This window comes from Cetorhinus maximus, chromosome 4, assembly GCF_964194155.1.
Source record: "Cetorhinus maximus chromosome 4, sCetMax3.hap1.1, whole genome shotgun sequence".
NCBI classification, from domain to species: domain Eukaryota; kingdom Metazoa; phylum Chordata; class Chondrichthyes; order Lamniformes; family Cetorhinidae; genus Cetorhinus; species Cetorhinus maximus.
This window is the reverse complement of record NC_135882.1, coordinates 42,913,702-42,935,910: the sequence shown is the minus strand read 5'-3', so window position 1 is coordinate 42,935,910 and position 22,209 is coordinate 42,913,702. Positions and strand designations below refer to the sequence as shown.

The 22,209-nt window shown below is 41.1% G+C and overlaps 1 protein-coding gene and 1 non-coding gene across 2 annotated transcripts in view; one reads left to right on the top strand and one right to left on the bottom strand.

Annotated features, from left to right (window-relative positions):
* The window catches only part of LOC144679584 (cAMP-regulated phosphoprotein 21-like), a 463,756-nt gene that overhangs the window by 198,551 nt on the left and 242,996 nt on the right, over positions 1–22,209 (top strand). Inside the window, exon 5 of the mRNA XM_078540103.1 lies at positions 4,485–4,655. The gene's annotated coding sequence lies outside the window, so the exon portion shown is untranslated. The remainder of the gene's footprint in view (positions 1–4,484; positions 4,656–22,209) is intronic.
* Positions 721–829, bottom strand: LOC144680133 (U6 spliceosomal RNA). Its single transcript, XR_013576500.1, has one exon. It is a non-coding gene; the product is annotated as a U6 spliceosomal RNA (small nuclear RNA).

The following is a 22,209-nucleotide window of genomic DNA, read 5'->3' as shown; positions in this document are numbered from 1 at the left end:
TGTCCACCCGCAACGCTGTCCATCACAACTTCCGCATCCTTCGGTGGCAGCCTTCCAAGGGCTGCCGAGGCCGCATTTGGGATGCCATTGGACCCGGTGGACATTGAGCACCCTCCCCTGCCCGCCCCTTTGCGCTCATTCCGCAGCCGCGTCTTACGATGGGTGGGCCTTAATTGGTCCGCCCGCGTAAAATTGAAGCGTGCTGACAATCACGGGCAGTGGTCGGCTTCCTGCTTGCCCCCGCCCACTCCTGCCGATCCCACATGCCAAAGGCAAATTTCTGCCACTGGATCTCCATCCCTAACAGCCTTGTGGATGTACCAAAACTGCACAGGCTGCAGTAGTTCAGGAAAGCGGCTCACCACCATCATCTTTAGGACAATTAGTGAGGGTAATGAATGCTGGCCTTGCTAGCAATGACCATATTCCATGGACCAATAAAAAAAAGCCTGTGAAGTTTGATGCGTTTAACACATTACTATTTCAGTGAGTTTGTCAGCAGTTCTTAGCCATTTAGAACTGACATCAGTCGGTGAAAATCAATCTGATATGTATAGCTATCTTATTTATATTGAAGTACTGTGATTTATTTAAATTTGTGAGGAAAAGTTTTACATTATTTGTCCTATGTGGTTTTTATTTTATGAATATGTTTAGTGATCCATTCTTGAGCACTAGCACCCCAAGCTGGACGCAAGTCCAGGTCATTTATTTTTTTTTTAAAATATGGAACGCTTCACGAATTTGCGTGTCATCCTTGCGCAGGGGCCATGCTAATCTTCTCAGTATCGTTCCAATTATTGCATGGTCCTAATGCTGATCCCTGGGGGATCCCACTACACACTTTCCTCCAGTCAGGATAATACCTGTTCATCACTACTTTCTGCCTAAATCTCTTAGTCAATTTTTTAGCCAAGTTACAACAATCCCTTTAATAGCTAGTGCTTTTATTTTTTTTTTAAGTAAGTCTGTTATGTGGTACTTTAGCAAATGCCTATGCGAAGTCCAAATATGCATCCACTGCAATATCTTTGTTAATCTTCTCTGTTACAACAACAGCAACTTCTATATCTATAGCATCTTTGATATAATAAAATATCCCAAGGCATTTCACAGGAGCATTAGAAACCAAAATATGATGCCAAGCCACATATGGAGATATTAGGTCAGATGACCAAAAACTTGGTCAAAGAGGTAGGTTTTAATGGGTTCTTAGAGAAGGAAAGTGAGGTAGAAAGTTGTAGGGAGGGTTTTCCAGAGCTTAAGGCCTAGGCAACACAAGGCCCAGCCACCAATACTGGTGTCATTAAAATCAGGGATGCGCAAGAGGCCAGAATTAGAGGAGCACCTGTACTGTTAGATGTGATTGTGTGATTGGGCAGCACTTATTGCAACGTTAACAACCAATTTAAGATAATCAGTCAAGCTTGTAACATGGCTCATTTATACTTGCTAGAAGCAACATGCATTCAAACAAAGGGACCTCTTCTTTGCAAACAAAAGGAATATGTTCAAACCTTACACTTTTTAAAAAAATTACCCAGGAACTTGGGGAGCTGTTGGTTTCTCCGTGGCAATGCCTCAGCCAATCAGAGTCCATTTGCCAACCACCCAGCTCTCTTTTCTCCTGTAGTATAAATTATTGTAATTATTTAAAATTTGGCATTCTTGCGTTTGTCCTGATGAGTGCCAGACAAAAAAGCTTCAGCAGCATGTCTCTCTTTTCAGAAATAAATTTGCGTTAAAGAAATACTCAGCCAATTTACACTCGTCAAAAGCCTTCTGTGTACTTACGTAGCTGATGCAGACTTTATTTCCTAGGCTTCTTCCGTGACAATGGTAGAATGTGCTAGCAGCCCACCTTGCAGCTGTCTCTGCATTTTAGACAGATGGCTGCCTTCATCCGTTTTGACAGAAACAAAATCTGATTATTTCTAAGTGCTTCAAAATTAGCAACAGCTTCGTAACTATTTTCTCAATTGTTTGCTGTTCCAAATGCAAGTGTTACTTCAGGATGTGCTGAGTGAATTATTTCTCATACTGTATCCTCCGGTGGATGATTTCTGTCAGATCATGGAGTGAAAGAATTAATCAGAATGCTACCAGGTTTGAATCAAATTTTGCATTTATTCTTTAATCACTTTGGATTATTACTCTAAAATGGTTAGTAATTTATCATGTTCAAAAAGTTATATTTTTAAACAGTATGCCTGTGGGTCTGATGTTGGACAGGCATTGGTGGATCCAGCACCTGGATTGGGCGTCATGTCTGTATTTTTTTTCTGGAGTGGTCCTAATCCATACTTTGCAGTAAACTAGTCTGGTAACATGGCATCATGGCAGACTGGTGTGAAGGTAGAATGTACTATATGTAATAAAGCCCCTACAGTGAGGTTGTATTAGCCTAAAATGGCTTCTGATTTGTAAAATTTAGCAGGCCTGCATTTCTAAGACTGTCAGGCTGACAAGAAATATCATTTGTAATTTAGTTTTACTTTAATTTAGTAGCACCTGTTTCCAGAAAGATGAGACAAGTTGGGGGTTGGCATTATTTTAAACGATTGCTCCATTAGCATTAACTTCTTTCATATTTCTTTTAAGTTGTTCCTGATTATCTTGAAATATATGGTGATTATTATAAAATGGTGCAAAATCTAGCAAACTGTGCATGGCATTTATAGTCATTTTTTCCATCAGTTACATCATCTTATGAAATGGATTGACTAAATTAAAAACTGCATGTTATTTTAATATACTTTAGTTCAATTATTCTCTGAAATAAGGATCAGCCTTGCTGAGTTGATATAACTTGTGTGTAAGTTAGAAGGTTGAGGGTTTAAACCCACTCCAGAACCTGAGCACACAATTGAGGTCACAGTTCAGTGGTATTCTGAGGGAGTGCTGCATTACTGAAGGTGCTGCCATTCAGACATTATGTTAAATTGAGACTCCATTTGCTGTTGAGTCTATATAAAGGAAGGAACCTTTTTCTATGTTAAAGGTGCTATATAAATACGAGTAGAGTATGTTCCCTCTCAGTTGATTTTTTAAACTAAAATATTTTGAAACAATTTCATACCTGTCACCATAGTATAGCTTGAAAATCAGTTTTATATATTCCAGTAGTTTCAAAAATAATACTTATATTTTTATAGCAGATTTCAACACCTGATCAAACAATTTCTTAGATTAACAACAACAACTTATATTTATAGAGTGTGTTTAATGCAATGAAATGTCCCAAGACATTTCACAGGAGCATTAGAAAACCACTGAAGGCACGGTCACCAATGGTGGAGCAATTATAATTGGGAATGCACAAGAGGCCAGAATTAGAGGAGCACAGATATCTTGGAGGGTTGTGGGGCTGAAGGATATTATAGAAATAGGGAGGGGCGAGGCCATGGATGGATTTGACAACAAGGATGAGAATTTTAAAGTCAAGACATTGCTTGACTGGGAGCCAATTAAGGCCAGTGAGCACAGGAATGATATGGGAATGGGATTTCCTGCAATGATGGTTAGAATGTGAGAGACAAATCATGGTGCATTGGGATAGTCATGTCTGGAGGTAATGAAGGCATGAATGGGGGTTTCAGCAGTAGATGAGCTGGGACAGCTTAAATCTTTAACTTTTGCTGCTAACAGAAAAGTGTTGGTGAAAGTTTCCTGCATTTACTATAGGTGAAGCATCTGTTCAAACCTATTGTAGTCAACTCTCTAATGCACAAAAGTAAACAATACTGAACAGCTCTATAATGCCAAGTAGGCCCTGTAACTCACATGTTTTACTAGTCATCTATGTGACCTATTTAAAATGGAAAATACTGTAGTTTATGTTATATATGTATAGAAAGTTGTGAATGGTTGCATAAATGATGATTTTCTATATTCAGGTGAAACAAACCAACAATGCAGGTTGTATAATTTTAACATTCATAAAAAGAAGAATTGAGTATGGTAATTTTTGTGCCTTGATCTACAGCTGCAGATCAGTGTTATCCCTGATTTTCATTCAGAACTATTTCACTTTCCTTCAATGTCTTTTATTTTCTATTCCTTTAAAAAGAGGCATGAACAAAATTTCTTAACCAATAAGCATCTGCCAAAGTACATGGTATAAACACTGTAGTTTCAAAAAATAGTGCAAATTTTTAATTTGTCTGGATAAACAGTGAGGATTTCATGCAATTCCCGTTCAGTTTGCTTGAACAGGATAGAGGGCCTGAATGAAAGCAGAACACAACTAGAAATGCGTAATTGTCAAGTGTAAAATAAATGTTAATTTTAGCTCTTTGCGTAGGAGCTGTTATGATTGAACAGCCGTTTCTTGCCTTTATTAGAGAAGCAGTAAGCGGTTTGAGACAGGTGAAGCTAATTCAAACTGTGAAGCAGATTTGTTTCAAGCAGGTCATTAGTGCAGGAAATCTGCCTCTACTCAAGACTTTCCTTAACCCTCCAATTATTTTCATCATTTCTTTCAGGTTAATGATGGTCCATCAAATCCTCTTTGGGAACAGCATGGAGGTTGCCATTTTGGACTGTTGATAAGGACATGGGACTCACTTTGTCATTGATCAGTCGTGTTGATTTCAACAGTGAACAACATCAGGTAGAAAGCATTGACACACCAACGCAGAAACCGTGTACTGAAGGTAATTTTTGCTTCCAAATTGTGAATGTAAAACTTACTGCGTTTGTTGAAGCGAGGATTGTTAATGGGTTACCTTTTTTTTTAATTTGGTGAAGGGAAGCAAAGAGATTTGAAGGCACATTTGAGTTTAGATTATTAAATCGTGCCACATTTCATTATTGTATAAATTTCATTGGTTCACGATAACATACCATGGATAGTGCTTAACCAATTCATCGACCTATATAGAACAGAAAGAGGTATGATTGCAGAGCATGGGATTTTCAAAAAAAGGCAGTGATCTCTGGGAAAGGTTGTAGGGAATTTAGTCTTATGTGAATAAATTGACCTTTATTCCTTTACTTGTGTCAATAGCAATTTTCATTATCATAAAATGTAATTTGTGTAAAGTAAACTTTTAGGGTAATAGTGGGATGTGTATGTGAGCTTGCGTATGTATTTAAATCTATTCAATCTCACCATTGAGCAAATCTTCTTTAAAAAGAAACATTAAATTGTTCAACTCATGCATATTATTCTATGCAAGTTAACAGAAATGAATATGTATAGCATAAAATATGATGCAAAATAAACCTGTTTATTTGCATTTGCACTTTGAGAGCAGAAAGACATTTTGTTTATGTAGTAACTGCCCAGTATGGATTGTACCTTGTTATAGTGTAGTTTTCTTTTAACCTGATGCATCTTAGGAGTAATGTTAATTTTTCCTTATGTTGAATCCTGAATATGCTGCTAAGTATGTGTATGGTTAGTGGCCAGCATTATTGTAGGTTGCTATTGAAACCATTTATACCATTAGAATTGTAAAACATTCAGGACTACTTCTACAATGAGTACCAAAAGCTGTGCAATGCTGAAAGGTGGATTGCTTTCTTGGGGGATTTTTTACTTGTTAACATTCTTAAACATTCCAGAAAACTAATCATTTATCTTTTGTGAATTCTTGTAAAATTTAAAGAATAAAATAAATTGATTTGTTGTAGTAATATTTCATAATTTATTCAGTCTTCCAGCTTTAGCTGTCAGTACAGTTTCATAGGAATACATGTAATATATGCAATGTGTTTATGGTCCACAATACCAAATTGAACTTTTGACTGCAGCTTTTATTTATGCACAGCATTCAATGTTAAATGAATATGGATATTTACTATTTTAATTTATGTAGGATCCCGGAGCTAAATGTTCCTACTGGCTCTTTTGACTTATTATTGAATCAAGTTGAACTTGGAACATGTACAGTCTTTCAAATATAACACAACATAGCCTACATTTAAAAGATTCTCAAGATGGCAGCTTTTCCCTGCTGTGAAGAGGCAAGAACCAGCTCACCTTGCCTAAAAGTGAACATTTTCATATCTGTCAATTCCACATTGAGTCTATGTCTGTCATACACATCATCTGTCTCAAGTGCTTGCTCAATTATCTTCCTCATTACTTAAATTTTATGTTTTTTTGCATTCTAGTTGGTCATTTTCTGTTGTGGTTATTCACCAAATTCATTGCATTAAGCCTTTCTCTTTAATCATATTTCAACATTTTTTTTTGCACAAATTGCATTTATACATCCCAGAAGGACACCATTCAGACTGTGCCTGTGCTGGCTGTCTGAAATTGCTATCCAATTTCCCTGTGCTTTTCCTATAACCTTGCAAATTATTCCTTATCAAGTATATGTTTGAGTAAAAAAAAGTAGCTGCCAATATACTCTACTATATATTTCTGAAAGTAAATATTTTCACATAATTAATCCATTAAAAGAATTACAAATAAGAATGAGGTGTAGATAGAATAGATAGAGAAAAGTATTCCACCTGGCGAGTGAGTCAATAACTAGAGGTCATAGATTCGAAAATTATTGTTGAAAGATCTAGGAGAAATTTTTCATTTGGGAAGTTTTCAGATCTGGAAGGCTGTACATGAAAAGGTGATGAACAAATGTAGGGTTTACAAGAATGTTGCCAGGGTTAGAAAAGTGTAGCTATGAGGAGAGGTTGGATAGGTTGGGGTTATTTTCCTTAGAACAAAGAAGGCTAAGAGGTGACTTGATTGAGGTATGCAAAATTATGAGGGGAATAGATAGAGTGGACAGGATAAAATTGTTTCCCTTGGTGGAGAATTCTAGAACCAGGGGACATAGATTCAAGATAAGTGGCAGAAGGTGTAGAGGGACATGAGGAAGAACTTTTTTATGCAGTGGGTAGTGGGTGTCTGGAATTCACTGCCCAAGTTGGTGATAGAGGCAGAAACTCTAAACTCTTTTAAAAAGTACCTGGATCTGCACCTTAAGTGCTGTAAGCTGCAGGGCTATGGGCCGGGTGCAGGAAGGTGGGATTAGAAAGGGCACCTGGGTGTCCTCGGGATGGCATGGACAAGATGGGCCAAATGGCATCCTTCTGTGCAGTAACGTTTCTATGGTTCTATGGTTCTATGGATGTGAGACTAAACATGCTCTTTTAAAGAGCCAGCACAGGCTCAAAGGGCCAAGTGGCCCTTCTGTGCTATATGTTTATATGATTCTTAAGAAATATGGCCAGCAACTTAGCTCTAACCAATCCCTCTCTGGCTTCCACAAAAGCACAATGCATTGTGCTGAGTGCCTGCACATCCTGAGATCCAGGTGCACCATCTTATACTCCATAGTCAGCCACCTGAAGCCTCACATTGACTCCCAGAACACGTCACTGTGTATCTCCCAATGAGATTACAATGCCATTTAGCTGGGACGCCATCTCGTGCTCACATTGTCCAGCTGAATTCCTGACATTGTGGCCACCCACTGCTTCTGACATATGTGGGCAATGGCCTGCTGATTTCCCAACTTTGACTTGTTGAATTGTGTAGCTCAGGAAAGCAAGGGAAATGCAATTGAGCATGAATGGGCCAAAAGAAATACAAACATACAGCAAATCAAGTTAGGGCTCAACTGAGCGACCTTGTGATCTTAATGCTGAATACAACCAACCAATAGGAACCCATGAAACAAACACAGAAAATGCTGGAAAAACTTAGGCCTGACAGCATCAGTGAAGAGAAAAATAGAGTTGACATTTCAAGTCTGTATGACCCTTCTTCAGAGTTACCAGCGGCCCAAAACAGTCATCGATGTACCAATAAAAGAATTGTGGGAGGGGGCCTGAGTAGGACTGGAACAAGGAATGTTCCACATACCCCATAAAGAGACAGGCAAAACTGGGGCCCATGCAGGTACCCATAGCCACACCTTTTATGTGGAGGAAGTGAGACAAGTAAAGTGAGAAATTGTTCAGTGAGAGAACTAGTTCAGCCAGACGGAGGAGAGTGGTGGTGGATGGTGATTGTTTGGGCCTCTTTTCAAGGAAGAAGCGGAGAGCCCTCCAACTATCCTGGTGGGGGATGGAGGTGTAGAGGAATTGGACGTCCATGATGAAGAGGAGATGGTTGGGGCCAGAGAACTGGAAATTGTTGATATGACATAGGGCATCAGAGGAATCGCGGATGTAGGTGGGAAGAGACTGGACAAGGGGAGAGAGAACGGGGTCAACATAGGAAGGGCAGGAACAGGCTGACACGATTGGATTTTGGGGAGCAGATAAAAGCGGGCTGTCCAGGATTGAGAGATTATGAGGTTGGAAGCTGCAGAGGGAAGATCTCTAGAGGAGATGAGGTCACATGGTCCAAGGGGAGGTAGGAGGAAGTGTCTGAGAGTTGGCGCTCAGCCTCTGCGAGGTAGGAATCAGTACACCAGACAACAACAGCACCACCCTTGTCAGCAGGTTTGATAACAAAGTCAAAGTTAGACCTAAGAGAACGGAGTGCAGCAAGTTTAAAAAGAAACAAGTTAGAGTGGGTGAGGGGGCAGAGAAATTGAGACAGCCGATATCACACCGACAGTTCTCATTGTAAGATCAAGAGCAGGTAAGAGGCCAGAGGGAGGGGTACAGGTGGAAGGAGAATACTGGAGGCGGATGAAAGGTTCCGTGGAACAAGGGGAGAGGACTACTGCCCAAAGAAGTGAGCACAGAGAAGAAGGTGGCAGAAGAAGAGTTCAGCATCGTGCCAAGCCCAAAATTCATTGACATGAGGGTGTAAGGGCATGAAACTGAATCCTTTGCTGAGTACTGAACATTCAGCATCAAAGAGGGGAAGGTCAGAGGGTATGGTGAGTACACGGCAAGGGCTGGGATTAGAAGATGGGGTGGGGTCAGAGGGATGAGAAGGGGTGGAGAGTCCTGGATGGGAGTTGGTATCAATGAGTTGTTGGAGCATGCGTTCCTTAGCATCTGAAAGGAAGAGACAAAGTTCCTTGTTAAGGCGTTGGATGAGATGAAGAATATAATGAAACTGGGAACAAGGACAGCTTTGAGATAGGGTGAGTTGGTGCTGCTGGAGGGAGAGGTCGAGTGTGTTCAAATGGCAGCACATGGCACTGAGTGTGGATCTCAGGATGTAGCGAGAACAGTAATCCGAGGAACATTGTATGTCCCGGAAATACCTGTAATCCTGGGTGGATTCGAAACATGAGTTGGAATCCACGTGGGGTAAGTCGGAGATGGAGACAGTCACTGAGGAAGGAAATGCGGCTGTGAAAGCGAGTTTTAGTAAACACCTTGTCAAACACCAGGATGGAAATGGAAAGCAATGAAGGTGAACAGGGCAAAAGAGACGAACGAAAATCCTGTCGGAGAGAAGAGCAGTGCTTCTTCAAGGTAGGCATTCCTAGAAGAAAAGTGGCAGTCAATTAAACACTACGATAAAAGCAAAATACTACGGAAGCTGGAAATCTGAGACAAAAACAGAAAATTCTGGAAAAACTCAGCAAGTCTGACAGCATCTGTGGAGAGAGAAACAGTTAATTTTGAGTCTGTATGAACCTTCTTCAGAGCTGCGGAAACCATGTGTGAATACATCGATGAATCTCACAATGTGAGATCAATTGGTAATGTACAAACATAAATAACAGTATTTCAGTGTGGTAGAATGGATAAATGTCACAGGTTCAAACTTCAAGTAGTGATCAGTGCTGAAACAATTCAGCAACATGGGGTTGCTGCAGGTGGCCTTATGGCCCCTGGGCTATGGAAGGGAGAGAGGGGAAATCAAGCATGCTTTTCATTCCTAGCTACAACCTGTTAGAAAGTTCTTATGTCCTTACATATATGAAGACATGCATACCAGGCAAAGGCAAGATTAGGTTTACCTTTTGATGCTCATCCCAAATGCTGGAATAGCTTATTGGCACTCGCTTTTAGGTCATATGCATAAAAAAATCTCCAATTAGGTAACTGATAGCTGGCTGCTTTCAGAAGAGAAAGCAGGAGAGTTAGAAAGACAAATAAGATAATGTTAACCATGTTTAATATGTCCAGCCAGTAATGTATGGATGCCTCTCAGACTGACCCTGACAATATTGGTTTCAATAGGCTGGATTTTAAGTTCCTGACACACTAGGAGCAGGGGGTGGGGCTGGTAGTCTTGGTAACACCTGGGAAACTCGAAAGTAAGTGCAGCGCATCTGTCAGTGCTTTTTTTAACCCAATCACTGCATTACCAGATTAGTTCCAGGTTTCCTAACTAACTAGCATGAGTGAGCATGGTGACAACCTGCATGAGTTGATTTCAACTCCAGTGTTTAAAGGAATGCTTCAAACATAAAATTTGATGGATTTTCGCGTTGAGAGGAGCAGAACAAAAGGAACTGATGGAATACACTCCACATGTTTAATGCCTGGGCCTCAATTTAGCTGTTTAGCTCTTAGCACCTCCAGGGTGATATTCTTTCCTACTGATGGGAAGAAGAAGCCTGCCAGTTAAAGCAAAAAATGTGTGGCTGGAAGTTGCCCATGACGTCAGCAGCAGAATGTGCCATGCTCTTGCATTCAATGCTGAAAATGGTTTAATGAGCTAAAGAGGGCAAGAGAGGTGAATACCGTGGTGTGTATCACACCAATCCCCAACTCTGCTTTCTCAAGACCACTCCAGTACATCACTGTTCATACTAATTTACCTTGCAGGTGCACCCATCTCTTTCTGTCTATACACTTCCTCACATCCTCACTGTCCATCCACAACCGATATTCACCCTCAAGTTTATGTAATCTCATGTCTCTTTCTCATATCACCACAAATGCTCACCACCCATCTATTCTCTCTCATAACTCTCTTATTTTCCTCCTTGTAGGAGAAGGGAGCACAGAGCATGAAGGAAAGGCAAAGAGCCAAAGGTGCCTCTCCAGCCATCTCTCAGTTGACATTGGCAGGGAACAAGGCTCTGGATATCAGTGGAATCTTGGTGTGCCTGGAGATGGAGAGATGGGGACCTCCCAATTACCCAGTGACAAAATTAAATATCAGGCAGCCACATGGCATTCAACACTCACTCAAATTGGCATGATGTCTGCAGTGAGTGAAATATAATCATGTACATAACGATCACTTACAACATTCTTACTAGACAGTTTTATTCATGTCTTTGATCTCCCAAGCATCACTGGGGACGTGGTTCACGAGGATGACAGTAACTTCTCGGAGGAGGTCACTCCTTCTTAGGATGCACCGTCACAGAGCTCATGCAGACCATGCACCAGCTTCAGATACTCACATTCTGGTGGGACCGGTAAGGCAGAGAGGTGGGTTTTTGACTCGCATATATCACAAATAAACAAGAGAAGATGATGGAGATTGGGACAGCTATGAAGAGTCTGGGTCCAAGGCCATAGGACGCTCCAAGCTCTGCTCAGCAGCTGTTGATGAAGAATGCGCAATATACTGACAAGTTTTACAGCTGCAAGGTGCACCCGTGCAGAAAGATATTGGAGGAGTCCCTTTCAAGTATGAGTGGCATGGCCTTTGAGGTGATGTCCATGGAATGAGTGACTAACTGCATTAAACATCAAAAATGACAATCACATGAGTGTATGTGGGTTTTTATCAATAGTTTACAAACTATGAATGCCACTTTAACTAGGATGAATGATATCCTGGCCCTGACCATTCCTTGCCCCACTGATCTGCAGCAAAGTGTCCTGCAGCCCATTGTTAGTTGCAAAGTTCAACTGGACCATGAGAGGGATGATGGTGAAAGCAGTCGTGGAAATGGGGATTTGACTCAAAGTGCTTCCACTTCTCACCCTTACAATTCCCCTCCCCCTGTCAGTACCCCACTTCCTGCCTCATATCCTTTTGGCCGAGTCTGTCCCTACACAGTTACAGGTGAATCAATCTTTGGTGGGGCCCTCACAGGCTCCAAAACCCAGAGGATGTAGGCGAAGAACATGTCAGCAGTCAGAGCAGGGATTTAACAGCCTGCCTCTACCCCTATTGAAACCAGAGGTTGTGCCACATAAATGTTCTTGGAAGGGGAAGAGTAAAGATTTGAAGTTTGCTCAAGGGTATGCACATGAATATGCTACATAATGTTAGATTGGTAAGTTTCTGTTTTATTTTTCAGCCACATAAATATTATTGCTTTCTGTCACTTTCCCATCTCCCCCATTTTTGGTTGCTGCCTGCCAAGTGGCATTTTCACCGCTCTAGATGGTCAGGCCTGAATTGAAGCTAATCAATGGGGTGCTGTGAAAGGGATACTCGGTGTTTTGCTGCTCGGTGGTGGGGAAATGGGCGGATGGGGGAAAGTGGCTTTTGCATGTGACTGTCAGAGCGGTGGATTGGTGGAACCTACATGAACATCACAACAGTGAGGACATACCTGAGAGGAATGTGCACCGCTCAAGTCACATTGGCCAAATCATGTTCTACCTCCTCCTTGGAATTGACTGAAGAGGCTATGTGCTCTGTGCCTTGTTCCTCCTGCAGGTCCAAAAATTGCTGCTGTGCAATAGTGCACAGAGTGCAGCATTTCATTCTGGACCATACAGATGTGTGGTGAAGGATGCCTCCAGATCTGTCCAGGCACCTGAAGCACATCTGCAGCATGCTGATGACTTGCATCTGCTTGATATATGGCTTTCATTTTATCATGGGATTATGGTAGCATAATGGTAATGTTATGGACTAGTAATCCTGAGGCCTAGAATAATGACATGAGTTCAAATCCCAGCAATTCAATTAAGTAAACAGAATAAAAAGCTAGTCTCAGTAATGATGATCATGAAATTACCTGATTGTTGTAAAAACCCATCTGGTTCACTAGTGTTCCTCCCCATGGAAGGGAATCTTCCAGTTTGACCTACATATGATTCCAGACTCACAGCATTGTGGTCAGCTCTTAACCGCTCTCTGAAATGGCCTGGAAGTCACTCAGTTATTTCAAACCACTACGGAAAAGTCAAATAAGAATAAAACAGGACTGACCACCTGGCATTGGACACAACAAAGGCACACCCTGCCCCTGCAAAGACTTCCTCACTAATATCTGGGAGTTGAGGCAGAGCAAAGTCGAGTGAAGTTCCAGAGGTGGAATTAGGCAGGCCATAGTGGTAACGCAAATATGCAACAGTGGAGGTGTCAGCGAGATAGAGCTGGGTATCTCAGCATTTGTTTTTAATCCGTTCATGGGATGTGAGTGTCAATGTCAAGGCCCCACCCCTAATTGACCTTGAGAAGTTGATCATAAGCTGCCTTGTTAAACCGCTGCAGTCCATGTGGAAACAAACATTCTTTTGCCCTGAGACCAGCCCAACAGCCGTGCACTTAGCAGACTGTTCAAGTTCATCCGGAAAAAAGATTGAAAATCCCATTCTGCTCAGGACATGCCTCTTGACAAGCTCCTTAATGAGCATAAGGGATTGTTAATTGACGGTGAGCAGATTTCCTGTTCCCTCACCCCTGCAAGACCTTTGGAAATTACAAATTGTCACCGGAGCAGTGGGAGCTAGTGCTGCCCTGCAGGAACAGGACTTTCAAATCGTGCACTTGTGTGTTATCACGCCTACTGGCAATTGAAAATCCAGCCCCAAAAATATGTTGATCTCAGCTTAAATATGTTCAATGATGAAGCATGCACAACCCTCTGGGTTCGAGAATTGCAAATTCACAACCCTTTAGGGATCTAGAACCAGGGACCCAGTCTTAGAATAAGAGGCAGGCCATTTAGGACTGAGATGAGGAAGAATTTCTTCAGTCAGAGCGCAGTAAATCTTTGGAATTCTTTACACCAGAGGCCTGTGGTGGCTCAGTCATTGAGTATGTTCAAAGCAGAAGTCGACAGATTTCTAGATACCAACGACATCAAGAGATATGGGGATAGTGTGGGAAGATGGTGTTGAGATAGAAGAGCAGCCATGATCTGGTTGAATAGTGGAGTAGGCTCGAGGGGCCAAATGGTCTACTCCTGCTTCCATGTTCCTATTGTTTCTTTGAGTGAAGAAATTTCCTCTCCACTCAGTCCTAAATGATCAGCCCCTTATGAGATTGTGCCCCCGAGTTCTAGATTCCCCAGGGGGAAAAACAACCTCTCAGTATCTACCCTGTCAGAATATTGTATGTTTCAATGAGATCACCGCTCATTCTTCCAAAATTCAGGAAATATAGGCCCAATTTACCCAGCCTCTCATTATAGGACAACCCCCTCATTCCAGGGACCAATCTAGTGAACCTTTTTGCTGTGTCATGTATGGATACTGATGAAGATTTGGGTTTTCTATTGAAGTTCATGGATGAAATTTACAAAAAAGATCATCTATTAGATACCTATGAAGCATGGTCAGAATTTTTAGATTTCTAAAGATGGATGATCATTCCATAGAGGAATATGGACTTGAACAGATTGCATAAAAGTTTGAAGAAATCCAAACTGGAGATTTCTTATTCAGTGCTTGCATTTAAATTGCTGGATTATGCTAAGGTGTTACATACGGATAGGCTCCTGCTCTTAACTGGCATTTGGTTCTTAGAGAAAGATTTATTTTTGGATCAAATGTCTGCTGCTTTAATAAAATCCCTGGGGAAGCATCATTTCCAGCAGCCTTGAAAGTGCAAATGGGATAATCTCGGGTATCACAAAGGACGGAGGACTTAATGATTGCAGCCTTTGGAGATTGTTCAGATACGGAACCCAGACGTCAGTACAACAGAAGAGTTATAGACAAAAGGAATGAGGATGAAGGTATTTTTTGCAGATCTGACAGAACACAGGAGTTGAGTAGCACTACTGAACCCCAGGAATGACCCGGGAACAATTAGCAGGCGCTCCAGATGTGACTCAAAATATCATTATGCGATGAACTGCCTAAAGCAGAACAGCAGCGTTTTCAAAGTGACACATAGCTCAGAAAATTCGTAAGTTGAAGATGATGATAATGATCAGTCTGCGGGAATTGTACAAGAAGCTTTTGACCTGATGTAGTCTCTAGTGAGATACCCTCGCTGCAAGCCTTCCATGAAAAAGACACAGATGAAACTGGATATGGAACGTGAGAAAGCATTGGTTTTGGGAAGTCAGTAGATGTACAGTTTACCATATCAGAACATGATTGCATCCCCTTAACAAAACCTGACATTTCTAATCAGGATGTTGAGGAAGTGTTAATGGCATCAGGTGATAAGAAACTGAGTGAAAAAAGGCAAACTGTCTTAAAGTTACACAGACAATTTACTCACCCTTCTTGTCACAGATTAAAAATCCCATTAAAGGATGGAGGTGAGGTTGATGATGAGCATACAAGGCTTATCAAAGAGATTAGTAAAAAATATGGCAGCTTTATGGTATCACATAACACTGAAATAAAGTTTAATCCTGGGTATTTAGTATACTATAAAAGAGAGGGTCATAAAGAGTGGAAAGGTATGCGTAAGGTGATAGAGTATGATGCTAAAATAGTGGTTCTTCAACATGGCAATCAAACTATTGAGGTCCATTCATTTTGGTTAATTGTGATTGATTACAAACTTTGAGAATCTGAACAATTAGGAGGTGGTGGGGCACCCTGGACCTCACATCTCATGTGTTTGACAGTTGTGAGGAAGAGAATACGGTAGATAAGGAGCTGGACAGTCATAGACAGAATGATACTGATGCACAGTGCAAGGCACCAATGGACAACTGCCTGGAGTGGGTACTCTGGTTACATACATACTAGTAAGGTCCAGCAAATGGAAAGGTGTGATTATTGTAAGGAGAGCAGGGGAAACTACTGCTGGTTCAAATATTGGCTAAATGTCCAAGATGATGGACAAGAGGTAAGATCTCAGGACTGGCAAAGTGGGGTGAAACAGTGGAAAGCAAGAAAACACAGTGCAAGCTCTTATAGTGGACCGGGAAGTGCCTGTTGCACTAGAAAACAATTATGTACTAGCAATAAGACTTCAGATCATGGGAGGGAGCAATCCTATAGCATTGGTATGGAAAGACGTAGGAGTGCAAGTAAAGGCTGCAATTTGACTAGATTGTGTAATAGAACAAGGACTGCAGAACAATCTAGGAACAATACTAGAAGTAGAAATTTTGGTGGCTGCCAACAAATTAGAAGGTAAATGAATAAGATTGGCAAAACAAAAGGAGCTGGATATTTGGAAGGATTTTGGCGTCTACTGTGAAGTGCCAGATAGGGCTCAGCCAGCCTTATCACATAAATGGATATTTATGAGAAAAGTCCTCCCAGATGGGACTTACAAAGCTAAAGCGAGACTAGTGGCTTGAGGTTTTGAATGTGGACTTCGAGATCAAGATGTTAAAGTGGACTCCCCAACAATGGGAAGAACAATCCTGAAAATGTTCTTAGCTCTGTTGACCACATGTTCATGAGTGCCCGCGATCGGGCCCGGAAGGCAATTTCACGCTGGCGGGCCAATTAAGGCCCTCCCAGCATGAAGTGTGAGCAGCAGCGCTCAGCGCTGCCTGTGCAGGCGGGGGAGGAGTGCGAGCTGGGTGGGCGCGGCCTTCACACATGTGCGTGAGTGTGTGCTACATAGTCTCCCTGAGGCAGAGAGCTGACTCAGGGAGATGAACTGATATAAAAAAATTAAAGATTTCATAAATGTTATAAAACATCCCCTCATGTGACTCTGTCACATGAGCAGGGACATGTTATTAATGAAAAAAATAACGTTTTTATTTGATATTTGTTTGCTTTTGGAAACCTCATCCTGCTTGTGGATGGGGTTTCCAAAAAAAATGCAAAGGCCACTTGGCCTTTCCGCCTGCCTGCCAACCGTAAGGTTGGACGGGCAGCAAAGAATTTCTTTTAATTAATTTGTTAATGGCCTTAACAGGCTTTTTAATTGTCGGGGGGCTGCGTGTCCGATTCCGTCACACGCCCGCCGACCGAAATATCGCACGAGTGCATGATGACATCAGGACGCACGCCCGCGTATTCACACATCATTTTACTCTCGGTCCGGTTGGGCACGCGCCCGCCCGTCGAGCTGGAAATTTTACCCATGGAATTTCTCAGTTAGGACTGTCTTGCTGAAAGTAGGCTGTACTCAACTGAAAGCAGATCCATCAACCTTCTAATGGTACCATTAAAAAGAAACTCTCAGTCATCTTTACAATGTACGCTGATGATTTTCTATGAGAAGGTTTTGTGGAGTTTGAGTAATTTGTTATAAATAAGATTAAGGGGGAGTTTAAAATTGGAAGTCAGACTTTAGGGGCTTTTAAATATATTGGCTTAGACATTAAGCAGAATAGGTTGGAAATAATCTTGAACCAACAATCTTATCTAGAATATGTCACTCATATCCTGATAAATTGAGCTAGGTCATCACAGAAAGATGATGTTATATCTATTAAAGGAGCAGAACAGTTAAGAAGTTTGATTGGACAGTTTAAATGGCTGAGCACACAGACAAGACCAGATGTCAATTTTGATATATTAGAACCAAGTACTATGGTGAAACATGCTACTATTGAGGATGTTTTAAGAGCAAATAAAACATTAAAAAAATAAAATACAGAGGAGTGCGTACTCAAGTTTCCAGTCTTGAGAAGCCAAAGGACATGAAATTAGGTCTTTTTAAGTGACGCTTCTGATGTTAATCTTCAGGATAGATATTTAAATACAGTTGGTTTTATAATATCCTTCTTGGTGGGTGAAAATGGAAAATGTTGTCCCTTGATCTGGGAAATGTAGTGTTTGATTGTTCTGTGTTTGATAATGTCAGCCTGTTTACTATTGATGCTCACTGTGCTTGATTGGTTAAGCCTGGGTGTGGACTCCAGTAAAAGGAAACAAAGCTGTTTTAAGAGCTGGAAGCTAGAGTTGAAGCATTGAGTAGAGATTTTAAAGCACTCTAACTAAACCTGTTGCATACATAGAAACTAATTTCATCTCTGAATAGATCCGAGATATAAAATATACAACAGGAAGCTAAGAGAAAAAGGAGTGGTTAAAAGTAGTCTAGCTACGGAAATACTAGCTTTTGTAGAAGCAATAGAAATGGGGCAGAACCTTCTGGTCGGCGTGTGGGGACGGGCCCCACACACCGACGCGTAAAATAATGCGCGGTGACGTCAGGTGTGCATCCCAATGTCACCGCATGTCATTCCAATCTTCAGTTCGGCTAGCGCGCATCGGAGTAGCTGTGCGCCCACCGAGCTGTCAAAGGCCTATTAAAGCCATTAATCACCTAATTGAAGTAGTTGTCAGGGCTGCCCATCCAACCTTAAGGTTGACGGGCAGGCGAAGAGCCCAGGTGGCCTTCGCATTTTTCATGGAACCTCATTCACAGGATGAGGTTTCATGAAGGTTTTATAACTTTAATAACATTTTTTATTAAAACTCATTGACATGTCCCAGCTCATGTGACAGTGTCACATGAGGGGACATGTCTGAATAATTTTTTCTATTTTTTTTTAAGGTTTCATAGTGAAATTAATCTTCCTGAGGCAGCTTTGTGCCTCAGGGAGATTTCTGTGCTCTTTCGCACAGTGCAGGTCCTGACTCACCCTCCTTCCCCCACCTGCACAGGTTGTGCTGAGCGCTTCCAGGTGCGCATCACATTGGGCGGGCCTTAATTGGCCCGCCCACATAAAATGGCGGCACGCAGCCGATCGCTGGTGGCAATCAGCTGCGCGCCCGTTCCCGCCCAGCCAGCCCGATGGGGAGAAAATTCTCCCCATGGGGTTTTACTTAGCAAATAATTTAGGGGAAATCCTGTACAAGGTGTGTTCTGAGAATAGTTTGCCCACTGAGAGTTAGATAGGTAATCGTTCTTTGTGGAATAATGTACATTCAACAAAAGGTGTAAATGTTAAGGATCGACTTTGCTAGTGTAAAAGAGATGCTAGAAAGAAAAAAAATCTTTAAGATAAAATGAGCTACATAGAAACATAGAAACTAGGAGCAGGAGTAGGCCATTTGGCCCTTCGAGCCTGCTCCGCCATTCATTATGATCATGGCTGATTATCCAACTCAAGAGCCTGCTCCCGCTTTCTCCCCATATCCTTTGATCCCTTTCGCCCCAAGAACTATATCTAACTCCTTCTTGAAAACATACAATGTTTTGGCCTCAACTACTTTCTGTGGTCGCAAATTCCACAGGCTCACCACTCTCTGGGTGAAGAAATTTCTCCTCATCTCCGTCCTAAATGGTCTACCCCATATCCTCAGACTGTGACCCCTGGTTCTGGACTCCTCCACCATCAGGAACATCCTTCCTGCATCTACCCTGTCTAGTCCTAGAGTTGACACAAGTCATTAATTTTTGGATTGCTTCACTGAAAAGGATGCTTGCACAAAGGTCCTAGAAGAGGGACACCTTTTAATGACATGGTGTACAGAATATGGAAAATTCTTTCTTTTCTCTTTTTCCTTTGATTTGTTTTGAAATATTTTTGTTTGTTATAAAGTTTTGGTTTAAAGAAAAGTAAGGAATCTATTAATTGTATGTACCTGGTATTATTAAGGTTAAGGATTTACAGTTAGACGCTATTGATTGACCTTGAGTGCATATAAAGAGAGACTTCTGGGACACTGGCTTTTGGTTAGGAAGAGTCAGACTTTTGTAATGTTGCATTCTGTAAATAAATCTAATATTAAATAAAAGATTGGCATTTGGTTTTCTACTTCACAAATGTTGTCTCAATTCTGAAACCATTCCTTTAGATTGATAAATTGTGCATGTCACTCTGCTATTTAAGAAAGGTGAGCCAGGGAAGCTGGGGAGCTAAGAAATGGTTAGCCTATAATCTGTTTTTGGGAAATTACTGGAATCTATAATGAAGGATAGGGTGACTGAGCACCTTGAAAATATTCAGCTGATCAGAGAAAGCCAACATTGATTAGTAACAGGTAGATCGTGCCTGGAGAACACGATTGAATTTTTGAAGAGGTGACTAAATTAGTAGACTGGGGAATGTTAATGAATGTAATTTACATTGACTTCCAGAAGGCATTTGATTAGGTCCCTCATAAGACTGTTAGCTAAAGTTGAAGCTCATGGAATTGAAGGCAAATTATTCACCTGGTTAAACAATTGGGTGAGCAGCAGGAAACAGACGCTAGGATAGTGCCAGGAAGAGACAAGTGGTGTCTTGCAAAGATCTTTGTTGAGGCCCCTGAACTATTCATTGTTTTTATTAATAACTTGCATGATGGAATAGAAAGCTACATATCCAAATTTGCTAATATCACCAAGATTGTAAGCAGTGTAGATGGAAACTTAAAATTACAAAAAAATTCGATAAAATGGGCAGAGCAGTGACAAATAAATTTCAATGTTGGCAAATATGAGTTCATCCTAAAATCCTTGGACCTAAAATGGTAAAATAAAGCATGTTCTAAACGGAGAAGCTAGAAACAGTGGAGGTTCAAAGACGCATGGGGGTCCAGGTACCTAGATGGTAAAAATGTCATAAACAGGCACAGAAAACAATCAAAAAGATTTTATATCTAGAGAACTAGAATACAAGACAATAGAAGTCATGCTTCTGTTGCACTAACCCCTGGTTAGACCACATCTAGAATGCCGTGGGCAGTTCTGGACACCACGCCTTAGCTAAAGATATATTGGCCTTGGAGGGAGTGCAGTGTAGATTTACCAGAATGATACCTGGAATCCAAAGATTAAATTAGGATGAGAAATTACACAAACTATATGCCCTGGACTTTAGAAGGTTTAGGGGCAAATTGATCAAAGTTTTTGAAGTATTAAGGAATCGATAGAGAGAAAATATTCCTGTTAGTTGGGGACACTAGGACTAGGGGCATGTTAAAAAGGTAGACCCAGACATTTCAGGAGTGGTCGAAACAGGCTGTTCACAAGTTGGTGTCATATTTGACCCCGAGATGAGCTTAATTTCCAAGACAACTTACTTTGACCTCTGTAACATCTCCTGACTCAACCCCACCTATGCTCATCTGCTACTGAAACCCTCGCCCATTCCTTTATTACCTCCAGACTTGATTATTCCAGTGCACTCCTGGCTGGCCTCCCATTTTCTATCCTCCATAAACTTGAGCTCACCCAAAATTCTGTTTCCAATGTTTTTTACTTGATTTGAAATTTTCATCCTTGGATTCAAACCTCTCCATTGTCTCACCCCTCCCTGTCTCTCTAATCCCCTCTTGCCAAAAAAGCAACCTGCAATATCTGCACTCTAATTCTGGCATTCCCAATTTTAATCACTCTATCGTTGGTGGCCATGCCTTCAGCTCATTCCCTAAACCTCTCTGCCCCTTTACCTCTCTTTGCTCCTTTAAGGCTCTCCTTAAACCCTATCTCTTGGCCAAACTTTTGGTTATCTGCCCTAATATCTCTTTATGTGGCTCAGTGCCAAGTTTTACTTTATAATGCTCCTGTGAAGTGCTTTGCGACATTTTGTTACATTAAGGGGACTGTATAAATACAAGTTGTTGTCCATCTCTAAACATGCTTATCTGATAAAGCTGGACCATTTAAGAAGTATATTTACCCTTTATTTACTTCATTTGTTCGTTTATTTTATTTGCACTTTGTTGGCTGTAAAATGTTTTGGGATGTCCTGTGGCCATGAAAAGCATTATATAAATGCAAGTAATTTTTTTTCTTTATGTTTTTAAGTTTGTATGCTGTGAACTTATCAGTAATGCTTGAAAGCTATTGATAATCTTAGATTGAATCTGGAAACTGAATATTTCTCCCTGTGGTTTAAACTTTGATTTCAGTAAGTGTTTCAGTGAATGCTCCACAAGATGTTACAGTCTGGCGTGACTTGAATCAGGTATTCTGTTTTAGATGATTAAATGAGCAACAGAATAGAAACCAAGCTTCATCAGAACTTTTTGTTTTAATAGGTTATTATGTACAAAATACTGAATAAAATGGAACCAATACAAAGCATTGGATTGCATTAGAACTTGTAATATGTAATTAACTGTATCACTCAGCTGATGCATGAGGTGTTATGTTCTTCTGTTTGACGTAAACATACCAATCATACGCAAAGATTGGCGAAACAATTATTCCAGTTGTCTATTTGAAGATAAATCTAATTATAGATAATGTTCATCGAGAGACTCTGAGGCACATATCTGACCTCAGTCACTGATGCTTTCAGACTGCCCACAAGCCATGGGATTACTATAAATCATATCCTGTGTCAGTGGTAGTAGCGATTGACAATGGTTTAAGATATGGCCCCTTAAAGGTGCGTGTCATCATATCACAACATGAGGTCAGTTGGCGAATTACCA